The sequence below is a fragment of the Pseudochaenichthys georgianus genome, chromosome 24 (genome assembly GCF_902827115.2).
Source record: "Pseudochaenichthys georgianus chromosome 24, fPseGeo1.2, whole genome shotgun sequence".
NCBI lineage: Eukaryota > Metazoa > Chordata > Actinopteri > Perciformes > Channichthyidae > Pseudochaenichthys > Pseudochaenichthys georgianus.
The window spans coordinates 18,765,843-18,779,349 of NC_047526.1; positions in this window are offsets into that span (position 1 = coordinate 18,765,843).

Genomic DNA, 13,507 nt, shown 5'->3' on the forward strand with positions numbered 1-13,507 from the left:
TAATCCTCATTCTGCTGAGCCCCCCCTCTGAAACCCTATTAGAACCTGGGGGGTCCCTGGACCTACTTTAGCACTGGTATTTAGGAGATGTGATTGTATTGGCTCAAAGTGGGACAGAGGCTGTAAAACACATCAGCTATTAAGAGGTTAAAGCAGCCTCAAAGGACAACACATATGTTTCACCTTCAAAGGGAGGTGTAGTGCAACATTTCTGAAATCAAATGTGCTCGCAATAATTTGTTGGCAAGCTTAAAGACCAAATAACCATAAAAAACCATAAATATTTAAAAATGAAAAATATTCATGTCTTTAATTAAAGGCCAACGCACAAAATAAATCAAATTGGAAGTGAGAGGTTAATTGATAAATACTTTGATTGTAATCAAGCTAAGGATGCGCAGACATAAACTGACGCACATTGAATTCTAGAGATCGAAAGAACACTGGATTATGATTAGGTGTAATTCTGAGAATTACCGAATGTGTCGCCAGGGGCTCTGGCCAGCCGTGTGTTGAGAGAGGCAAAACATATTACCCTAATAGACTAATATGCAAACTACTGGCTGCCCAATTACAGGACTTAATAACGCATAAACGATGCGAGTCCTGTTCTTTCAAGACGAAGGGGTCGCTGTTAGTTCAGTCAAAGGGCTGTCAACACATGCAGTGGCTCCACACACACGCGTCTGTGTTTCCGTGTTCTGTATTCAAGAGTGAGAGTTAATGATGAAGAATCTGGGCGTTAAATTAACAGTAATTATATGGCCCCTGTGCTGTAAAGATTCAATTTCATTGCAAGTCTAATGGGCCTAAGTGTCCCTGTGCGCAGGCAGAACTCTCAATGAGGCATTTGTGATTGAAACTCACACAGACAGAACAAAAACAAAGACATAGCATACAACCCTAGCATCTGTGGCTTTTCACATGTGGATTATAAAACCGTATTCTAGTGAAATCCAGATTTAAGAAGCATATTTTTTATTTTTGGTTGCTTTCACTTTGTCCACACTAGTGTGTGTGACCGGCCCATATCCCTCCCCCTGTGGGAACCCTAACGCAGGGGTAACTGGGGCAGGGGGGCTTCTTTATGCTGCCGGACAGAGGGAGATAATGGCCATTCCTCCACAGCTGGCCCACACAGTCAAAGGGAGCGGGGGCTCGAAGGATTCCAGCTTTAACCAGGCTATTGTCTGGGCTAATTACATCTGAATGCAAGACCCCAAGAATCCACCTCCCCCCTGAGCAAAACCTGCACAAAACACCCCAAACAGCCCTTCATGAGATGAGGGAGAGTGCACAGTCACAAGGCACACACACAGGAGTATCAAACCTGGACTCCTTCATTACCCCTTAACGTAAGCACACACACACACACACACACACACACACACACACACACACACACACACACACACACACACACACACACACACACACACACACACACACACACACACACACACACACACACACACACACACACACACACACACACACACACACACACACACTCTTGTTCATTACTCTTACACACTCGCATCCCCAGCAGGCTCCCATCAAAGTGTTGTGTCTCTCTCACAAACTAACTCGCATGTGGCACTCGGCATTAGATCAGATCTCGGCTTGCTGCTCTCAGAAGAGATGAGGAGGTCTTAGAGGACTTTGGTTGAATAGGAAACACAGTGAAGAGCCTTTTCCCCAATGCACCCCCATAATCCCAATCTATACACTCCCTCTGCCCCGACCAGTGCTACACTCCTTCTGTAGCCTCAACTGCTAAGCCTCGGCTCAGGACAGCCAGAGAGTGGAGTGTGAAAATGACAGAACGATGTCAGGATGTTATAGTGCTTCGCCTTTTGGTTTTGCAGTCAGCAAATTCTTACAGATTGTTTTCACTGGCTCAGAATTTTTTTTGCAAGTGTAGACATTGTTTTGTGTTAAAAAACGTCTTAAACTGCCCGTTGTTTGCCCATGTGGAGCAGGAGTTGCAATCTAAATTGCAGCTCTTGAAGCAGTTGAAGTGTCAGCTGAAGTTGAAGCACTGAAAGGGTTTGGAGTGGCTTTTGAAAGTGAAATTGCTGATAGCATTTGAAATTTTAATTTTAGTTCACCAGTAAAAGCAGTTGAGCGTTCACTTAAAGTGTGGAAGATGAAAGCGATTGAACCATCATTTAAAAAGTAATGAATGCAGTTGAAATTGTAACAGAAATGGAATTGCCAGAGACTTTAAAGAGACTGCAAATAGCAAATAGCTGAAGTGACAGCTGGTCGGTAAGGAGTGAAAGCGATTACATGTTACTTGGAGTATTTGAGTTGTCAAAAACAAAAGGCAGAAAGCAGTTGAAATGTAAATGTATATTCACATTGGCATTGTGAATGTTCAAAAACAACAACAGCACTTGAATTTAGTTGTTTAAAGAAAATAGAGATGCAAGCAGTTTGAACAGATGAAGTGTGAAATGTCAGTTGGTGGATTAGGAGTCAAAGCAGTTTATTGCAATTAAAGGATAAAGGTCCTTACACAACAGGTGCATTTGTTTTGTAGGGCATTATGTTTATATAACTGTTTTGTTTTTTGTCATGAATACTTTCCCACAAGAAACAAATATCACGCTGTAAAACGGCAATGGAATAATTAGGAACAAGGTTTAGGAACAAGGTTGATCTTTTTTGTTATCGTACCATGAATAAAGGCGTCTGATTGCAGTTCCAATTCCATATTTATGAGAATTATAAAATAACAACACGGATACTCCAACCCAGGCAGACTTCATGACTCCTTCTAAGGCAGCCAATACCAGTTCCACTTCCTCAAAGCTCTCTAGATATATTATTTTCGCAGATGAATATTTTGCAATTTTTTGTTTGTCACACCCTTGTTGTGCAGGCCTTACAAATGAGATGAAGATGTTAAAGTGCCAGTGTAAAGTCTTATAATTGATTTGAAAGCTGAAGTGGTTGCAATATTTGAATTGTGTGCACTGTAAATAGTGGAAGCGCCAGTAAGTGGAATACAAGTCAGTGCAGAAACCCCCTTTCTCTCTTCTCTTTTAGCCCTCTGTGTGTGCGTATGTGGATTTATACATAGTGTTCCCTGGACACGTCTCACATCGTGTGTGTCCGCATGTGTGGGTGTGTGTGTGTGTGTGTGTGAGTGTGAGTGTGTGTGACAGTTTCAGGGTTAGAGGTCTCACTGGTGCTCAGTTTAGCATTGATTTATTCTCTTTCTCCAATTTATTTCCCCTTCGCCTGATCTGCCTCTGGGAGGACAAATGGAGGAGAAACGGCAAGCACAGTAACCATCCCTCACACACACACACAAATGTTTCAACAAGCAGAAATGCACTCAAATGGGTATTTCTGCATCATGCTGGCAAGCAAATACGCAAGCGCACACACACACACACACACACACACACACACACACACACACACACACACACACACACACACACACACACACACACACACACACACACACACACACACACACACACACACACACACACACACACACACACACACACACACACACACACACACACACACACACAGAGACTCTGGGATACTTTTAAAGCTCATGGTTCTCCATTCCATCGTTACTGTGCTGGACCAATCAGAGTGGTGACCATCCTGTACTATAAATTCACAACACTCTCCAACTCCCATGGCACCAGGACACCTATAAGAGTTCCCATGTTATGCCATATAACTGTCTTCAGAGAACCCATAAAGACATAAAGGGACGCTCCTACCTCTAGGTGAGTGGTCATAATTCACCGGCAGGTATTTTTACCGTGACATTGCTGTCTCGCTGCACAGATTCATCTCGCTCTTGCTTTACAATGTCCAACACAAGCTCCAGATAGGAAAAGCATGAGTGCAGTCATATTTTATGGGCATGCTGTCACAGCCTATACTGTAATGGCTTGGTGTTGGAAGAGGTGTGTGTGGGCTTGTGGGTGCGAGCTTAACTCTTGTGTCACTTCTGCTTTAAGGTGTAATAACAAACCTCTCCCTTTTCTACCCAAGTAGAAAAAGAGCGCATCAGAAGGAGGGGACCGAGGGGCTGGAGGAGGGGCAGGTATGTCGTTAAACCCACTTGAAAGCTCAGCACCCTGATCGATAGTCTTGGGCCAAGCAGGGATTAAAATCAGGCTAAGTCTGTTCCAATCAATACTGATGGCTAACCCTGGGGTTAGAACAGGAGTAAATCTCCATACACGTCCATACACAAGTCGGCACTATGGCCTATAGTACAGATAAATCTGCAGCTATCCAGGCAAATGGACACGCAATGGGTTACCATGTGAGTGTAGTCGATATGCATGAGTGCTGCATGGGCCTGCAGTAGCAACATATCTAGTTGTATCAATGTGGATATACTCTCTGTCTAGTTAGAGATTGAGGCAGTATATTTGGATTCGTCGATGGGGATGAGCAGAGTGAGTAAAGCTCTCATAAATGTGTTGGGAGAGGCGCAGCGTGTGTGTGAAAGAGTGAGAACAAAGTCTGCGGTTACACACACACTGCAGCTATAATAGAGGGGAGGATGACTTATAGACAGAGAGCTGACACGCATGATTGACTGTTTCACACCCTAATAGAGGACTGACATCACTGCTCCAATTGATCTTACAAGCATAGGTCTGCGTATCAATTACCGATACTAATCAATGTAGCTATGGACAGATAACAGCAAGGAAAAACGGTTGCACGCCTCAGCTAATTCTACCGATGCAGAGATTTATGTCTGTTTTTTTAAACGGTTTTCTGATTCGCCAGATTTCAAAGCGCAAAACAGTAGTATTTATAGTGTTGACATTTCGGCTGTTTTTCTGTGAAGTGTTTGATGAGGAGATCCGTACTGCTCTCTGGATTGTACGCAGAATGTGAAGCTTTAGCCACCAGACGCTTGGCGTAGCGTAAATACTTTTTTTCAAACAGGTGAAAAAGCTATAGCACAAAAAACACAACTTGTTTGAATGCTTCACAAAGGTTGAAAAAGAGATCAATGACCTGGGACCTACCTGGTTGAATAAAGGTTTGAAATGGAATGGACAGTGATGTTCCTACCAAGAGTATTTTCAAACGACAATTTGAACAGTTTTTGTCTGAACAGTTTACATGCTAGCACCCAAACCTGGAACACAATAACAAAAACCTGACACCCCTGTACTAGCCCTTCAAACCAGTTCTCCAAATATGCCAGCACATGTTCTACTTTTCACTCAGATGCCAATTCTAAATCACACTTTTTTTTAATCCCTTGCCCACAATGCACTACATTTGGCACCATCTTCATAGCTAACGTCTCTTGTGTTCATGCGGACAATATCGTCCTTCAATATGCTGAATTGAAATGATCAATTGGCTACACTGATGACTCACAGCTGCAAACATTAGTAACCAAATTGGTCAATTACAAATCAGGGAAGGGGGGGCCGAAGGTGAGATTCTTTTTGGGAGGTGAATAGATGGCGTTGAAGCAGTGAGTAGGTGGAGGAAGAGGAAGATAGGGAAAGAGAGTTTCATCTTTGGAGGTCTGGGTGAGTTCATAGATCACATGTTTGCTACTTCTTTGAAGCCACGCACTTCACTGTTACTCCAATCCATTGGTGAGAATATGCTTTTTTTATGGCATACTTTTCCATCACTTTTCATGGCATTTGAAAAGGTGTTTATGGACATACATTAATCACTATGGGACTACTACAATGGGATTTCTGGGATAGACTTCACTATGCCTCTAATAACTTTTTAAAAAACAATTCATGACTTATTTATGGAACACTGTACTTCATTTCTATTTTCACAGCATCCTTTACTTTGACTTTCTGTGAATATCTTTGACATTCAACACAATCACACTTATTCTGAACAAGGACTTCAGATTTTTGGCAACAACTTATGGAGAAAGCAAATCGGAGGCTTAAACAGGGACAGGGAGGTCATCTGCAGCACCTTCATCATCGACCATGAAGAAGTGGAAATAGAGGACAGTGAAGAAGACACTGAGGAGGACAGTGAGGAAGACTGCACTGATATGTCGTTTTCCCCCTTTTTTCGACATACTATACAATGTTGTGTTTTATCAAATTTTCGACATACTATACTTTGTTGTTTTGAACTAAATGTTCGACATACTATACTGTCGTTTTTTTCTCAATCTTTCGACATCATTCGACATTTGGTAAACTGTCTCAACCAGATAGTCTCTAGTTTCCATTTGTGTCAAAAGAAATGTTTGAAGAATTCACATTTAACTTGTTTGTGTTATAGATGTTGTGTAGTGACATGTAACTTTGGGTTAGTCAACAACAACTGCAACATCACAGCATACAATTATGTAAACACCTTCTTATGATAAATAATAAAAGTGTGGAAGCTATTCAGTATTTTTCACATTTATTTAATGTATTTATTTGTTATTTTTTGTTTTGTAGAATTAATTGATTTACAGCCATATTATTTAAGTTAAGTTGTGTTCCAGCTAAAATGCTTTTATTTTGAAGGTGATGGGTCAATTTGGGCACACAGCTGGGTTTATTTAAGGCAATCAGGGCACAGCAGCAGTCAGTGGGCACCGGGAAGGTATATGTTTTTTTTTATCAGTGTCAGGGCTGAGTTCAGCAAACATTTAAACACCTGCTGTATTGTTCCCGCAAGGTGAAACTAATAAATACCACGAAAACGTCGATGCCTTGTCCGGACAATGGATTAATTACCGGCTCCTGATCTGCGTAAGGTCCACTGTCCCTGGTGCCTCAGTGGGCTTTTGAAACGTTGTTGTTGTTGTTGACAAATAGCCACTACAAAAAGTATAATTGTATTTAGTGAAACAAGCATATTTTATTTTAGATTTACATTTCATTTTAGATACAGAATACAATACATGAAAGTCTTCTCTAAACCAAAACACATGATTGAGTGTTTGTTTCCACATCAAGCACACCTGCAGCTTTCTTCTCCGTCCGCTCACCAGTGACCCCACTACCATCACACTGAGCCTCCAACCTGGGGGCAGAGCTATTACTAAAACAATGTTTTGGTTAAAAATGCAGCGTGAAAAGGTTCTTGTAGTTTTTCACATCACATTATTCTTAGTTATAATATCTCAAGCAGTTCAATGCTACCAAATGCTTAACAGTGTCTAAGGTCAAGATCAAAGTCAAAATGATAAATGCACTTAGCCCTTCAGTGCAGGCGCGAGGCGTGATTTTAACCACAACTACATCTCTTCCTGAAACAGAGCCAAGAAGTATGTCCAGGGATCGAAACCAAGATGGATAGGGGGAGAGGCCTTGGGGAGCATTAATGGTTGTTCTCAGTGTGGTAATCAAACTAATCTCTGTCTTCTTCTCTTACTTGTTTTCTGTCTCGTACACACTCGCACAAATTGAGTATCTCTCTTTCTTATCAGGATTGTTTCCCCCCTCTGTAAATGCATCTAAACTTAGCAGTGGCCGTTTTTCGGCAATCAGATTCCAAGGTATAGTCCCTTTCTGTAGTTACCATGGGATACAGTTGTGCCCAAGTTCATTATAGTGTCTTTTTTGTGTGACTCCCACACAAAAATACAGAATGAAAGCAATGCGGTAGGGCCTATATAAGACTGAGTATTTTGTATTTTCAGGGCTGTACTTCTTTATGTCATTAGCCAACATGTTCAGGAAATGTCTCATCTACAACGACATAACGCGTGCTCTTGTTATATGAGTGGCAGATGCAAAAAAAGTGAAGGAATGAAAGAAAACACTGCTTTTGTGAAGGAACACAGCTTTTCACGCAATTTCCCATGCATATCAAATGTGTTTCGGCAAATTGATAGGCATAATTCAGGGTGGAGGAAAAACAGAGAAGCTACTCTTGGAGGCAACCGAGCCAATTAATTTGCAGCTCAGATCTCAAAGCCTCACTGGAGAGGTGCTAGGCTACATACTACTCGGCTAATTTGTGAAGCAGGTCTGTATTAAATATATGCATGAGGCTAATTTGGTTAGTGTCGTAGCCCTGTAGCTGTGGTGAGTGCAGCGCGAGCTCCCATTAGCGATCTTTCTGCCTCCAGTGGAAATCAACAGAAGTCGAGGCCGACGCTGCTTTTTTTTGCATAAAGCAAACAAGATTACATTTACTTCGCTAAATCAAAGTGTAGTGCCAAATGTGGCACTCTCTCTCTCTCTCCCCCGCTGTCTCTCTGTGTGTCCGCCTATCTGTTTCTTCTCTCTCAGAGGGATAAATTACTCCAGAATCATAAAAGAGTCAAACAAAAATTACAGAGAGAGAGAGAAGAAGAGAGATTTTTAGTCAAGTGGGATTCCCCCTCCCAAACAATCCCAGCATGCTCCTAGTTACTGCAATGTTGGCTTATGTGTCTTGTGATTGTTTCTCTGATTTGTTCTCTCTTTCTGTGCATGTGTCTTTGGTTGTACCGTGTATTTACAGCCTTTCTGTTTTGTTATCAGTATAATCTCACAGGAAAAGTCTTACTTATATATACAAAAATAAAAGTCATGTTATGTGTCTATTATAATCCAAACAGAGGAGGACAATGGGAGCTCACCTGGGCGTGTTTGACTTAAACATAAGGGAAAGCATGTTCAAAACCTTATCCAGACTTTACAAATCACATTAACCAAACATTTTAACCTTTAACCTTGAATTTGAAGGTTAAAGGAGATCAATTAGGGGGTGGATGCTAGAGATGGTCCTTTAACAATGCAGCTATATGTGACTTCATTTTTAATAGTGTAGCCTACATTTATTGTCAACACCAGGTGCCAGAGTATGTGTGTGTAAAAAGAAAAAAAGGAAGGGAGATTGTGCATGTATTGTGTGTGTGTGTGTGTGTGTGTGTGTGTGTGTGTGTGTGTGTGTGTGTGTGTGTGTGTGTGTGTGTGTGTGTGTGTGTGTGTGTGTGTGTGTGTGTGTGTGTGTGTGTGTGTGTGTGTGTGTGTGTGTGTGTGTGTGTGTGTGTGTGTGTCTCTGTGTCTGTGTCTGTGTGTGTGTAAAAGAGAGAGCTCCTTGCAGTATACCGCAGAGCCAGTCTGTACAAAAAAAAGAAGGAAAAAAAGGGCCGCTTGGCTGTTCCTATTGAACTTGACCTGCGGGCCAGATCAATGTGTGTGTGTGTTTATGTGTGTGAGAGACGACCAGTGTGTGTGTGTGTGTGTGTGTGTGTGTGTGTGTGTGTGTGTGTGTGTGTGTGTGTGTGTGTGTGTGTGTGTGTGTGTGTGTGTGTGTGTGTGTGTGTTCGTGTTCGTTCGTTCATGAGCGCACACTGCCAGATCAATGTGTCTCCGTGTGCCACGGAATGAGAGAGCACACTGATTACCCAGGGGTGGCGGGAGGAAGGGGAGGAAGAGGAGGAGGGGGAGGAGGGAGAAGGGAGGGATGAGAGGATGGAGGAGGATGATGATACAGAGGGGAAGGAGGGGGGAATGGGGGGTGATGAGATTGAGCAGAGGACAGAGCTGAGACCAGGATCAGGAGAGAAGCTCAGCTCATTTCATTTTCATTTCCCCTTCATTTCACTGCGAGGCGAGCGTCGGGGCATTCCACATGGAGGGGTGCCAGCATGCAGATCCGCAGCCAGGTGGCAGAGATCAGTCGGGGAAGTAGCATCTCCATTTGAATGGAATGGGATAGTTAGGGGTCAGCGATCCATGTTCCTTTCTTTCTCCAAAAGTCACGTGACAAGAGAGATTCTGCTTTACAAGGTAGACATAAAACCTTTCCAGCTTCAGGCCCATTGACAGAATCTCTCTCTGTGTGTATGAAGACGTTTGCTGTCTGTGTCCATTGCCCGTTTGTCTTGTTCTGATGTGGAGAGCATGAAGGGCTGCGGCCCAATCCTCAGCACCGCAGGGGCTCCTCTCATCTCTCTCGCTCAGTGGAGTTCCCGTCACGAGCAGTTCTGTTTGCAAACCCCTGCCTGTGTCGTGTGTGTGTGTGTGTGTGTGTGTGTGTGTGTGTGTGTGTGTGTGTGTGTGTGTGTGTGTGTGTGTGTGTGTGTGTGTGTGTCTCTGTGTGTGTGTCTCTGTGTGTGTGTGTGTGTGTGTGTGTGTCTCTGTGTGTATGTGTGTGTGTGTGTGTGTGTGTGTGTGTGTGTGTGTGTGTGTGTGTGTGTGTGTGTGTGTGTGTGTGTGTGTGTGTGTGTGTGTGTGTGTGTGTGTGTGTGTGTGTGTGTGTGTGTGTGTGTCTGTGTGTGTCTCTGTGTGTGTGTGTGTGTCTCTGTGTGTGTGTGTGTGTGTGTGTGTGTGTGTGTGTGTGTGTGTGTGTGTGTGTGTGTGTGTGTGTGTGTGTGTGTGTGTGTGTGTGTGTGTGTGGTGTGTGTGTGTGTGTGTGTGTGTGTGTGTGTGTGTGTATATATATATATATAGAGAGAGAGAGAGAGGAGAGAGAGAGAGAGAGAGAGAGAGAGAGAGCGATGGAGAGCGCGACGAGAGATGAGAGAGCGAGGAGAGAGAGAGAGAGAGAGAGAGAGAGGAGAGAGAGATGAGAGAGGAGAGAGAGAGAGAGAGAGAGAGAGAGGAGGTATTCTGCTTCTTCTTGAAGGGCGATATTCCATCTGTGGTGTATTTTGTATGTGTTTTATATATATATATATATATATATATATATAAAGCCCCTGAGAATTGTACACCACATCCCAAATGTATTAGAATGTACCAGTGTGGGCTTTTGTGTGCATCAAGGAGCTCAGGGGACAAATTAAAATCATTTTGAGATTCCTCTTCTTGTGGGAGCAAATTCAGTCCCAGATGTTGCATTGAAGGTGCAATGTGAAAGAGAACAGACCTTTAACACCGAACGTTCAAGTACGACTTTGCGCAGGGCAAGGCCATTATTTCCAATGACGAGTGGCACAGTGCCATTATTTTCCAACTAAATCGGACTTCCACATGCGCTGTCCTTCATGATCGTGCCAATGGCATTCCAGCATTAACAAGTGGAGAAACATAATGGTGCCAGTTTTACAGCAGAGAAGGACAGAGGAGAGGTTATTGAAGTCTTGATGAATCACTGAGTTCAATGTAACAGGTTTGAAATAGAAAAGAACAGTGCGTTTACCCAGCAGAGCGCCGTCTGTGTCACATAATGACGTATTTGCTTGAGCTGCTCATGGAGGTAGCGAAATTGATGTAAACAATTTACATATTTTAACCAAAACCATCTTTTCCCTAAACGAGTCAAGGAGATTATTTTACTTACAGTAAGTGACAATTTACATACACAACTACTTATCTTACATACGCAACTTAATTGACGTGACAAATGTATTGCTTTGAACCCAAACCATGACCTTTTCCTAATTCTAAACAAAAACAAATCGTTTTGATTAAAAACATGTTAAAACTGAGTGTGTTGGTGCAAGTGGGGTAATGAGAACAGAGAGAATTGGCGGACACGACACACAAAATGTCATATAGGAGACACGTGTGGTTTAGACACTTTTCTATGACATCGTGTTACTTCAGGAGTTTACTCTATATGTGACCCTTTAAAGGTTTTGTGTTATATTTGATGGGTTCAATACAATTTCAACTTTCTAAACTGGCCATGATAATGACATTCACGATGACCAATTAGATGTCTAAATGCTGACAGGTTAATGACAACATGACTTATGACTGTAAATATGTTAGAACACTGATAGTACTCTGCAATGATCGTATTTGATAAAACCCTCAAAAGAAGCTACAACAAATAATCTTTGAAGATTTTGAAAATGCGACCTTCATACGGAGGCTGAACATGTAAATTATGATGCCAATTGGAGAAGCTCTATACTCACGTTTTCCATATATGATCTCAGAACTCAACACACACACACACACACACACACACACACACACACACACACACACACACACACACACACACACACACACACACACACACACACACACACACACACACACACACACACACACACACACACACACACACACACACACACACACAATCGTATGCCCTCCTCCCTGTAACCCCTGTCTGTGCAGCTCTACCTCAGGAGGAAATTGAATTGGAGAGTTGACCCTACCTGACACGCGGCAAGCACCATTGATTTTTATTAAAACATGAGCCATCGATACTGAAATTGCTTTTGATTCCCTGTGTTTGTTTCCCCGGTGACGTACGATCTGGATTTCGTTGTCATTTCAGTCATCTTCTTATCATAATTTAAGTTTTCCAAATAAATCCCACACCTCATAAATTACTGGAGAAACAATTTCAACCAAGCAACTAACAGAAATAATATCAGTTATTTACTAAATCAAATTGGCTCGGGTTCCCGTGATGAAGCTATTATGCTGAAAGAAAATTAAATTTGACTTTCATCAATTGTGATTATTATTATTAATATTTATGGCCCATTTCTGACTATTCAGAAGAGATTGGGTTTATTAGCATTCATGCTCACAGTTAACACCTGAAAAGAAGCGGAATTTGCATTAAACATGAACTAGAAATAAATCAATACGTGAATCATTAAAAATATTGAACATATGTACACACAGGTGCACACATCCAACCTTATTGTATAATCCACTGGGCATATATTTAAAAACACACTCTTCCAATCAATTATTTATGAAATATCCAAAAATATGCATAAATACCACGTTTAAAGGTTTATTCTAAATGTTGATAACAGCAGGTGACCAAACCATTTCACCGTAAGTTCCATTTAATAGCTATTCTGAAAGTTTACACAATAAAGTGCTTAAGATAATATATAATTCTTTGACCCTGAGTGTGAAATGTTCGAGAACAGCTATTAAAGGGACCAAGGGGTGAATTTATTTTGCAATGAAATCAATGCAGATTTTTTATAATTTGCCCACATCACATAAGATGCTATCAATTCAACACCCTACTCCTCAAGAAGATTCATGTTGGTGTTTATTGATATGCAAATATTTACGTCAACATGGTTGAGTTTGGTCACCATTTAAACTCAACGTGTCTAACGCATTATTGTATGAGACGATTCATCAAACTTTTCAACGACCTAATGGCAATTTGCGATCCCTGGTTAAAAATGGAGAGATCAAACTGAAATACAGTTCTAACGAGAGTGAGATATTTATTTCAACTCTTCTTAGTCTGCTTACTTCTAATATGTTTAACAAGACAGAAGTTTAACCAGCTAATATTTTACAATTTTCACAAGATGTTAAAATAAACATTTCTTACTTTTATCATCCTTTTACCCCACAAATGTATGTCATGACCCCTTGGAAGGGTCTGAATCCTTACATTGGAAAGCATGGACTTAATTGTCAACAACGCGCTTCTGTGAACCTCAATAGTGGTTAAAACCACAAAGGTCTACGTGTAAAGGAGCCGCCTCTCCACCAACACACATGAAAATGCATGGGCACACGCAAAACACGCAAAAACTCACACCAACGCTTTTACACACAATAATTAGAGACACACGGCTCAGGTACTTACCATCACACACACACACACACACACACACACACACACACACACA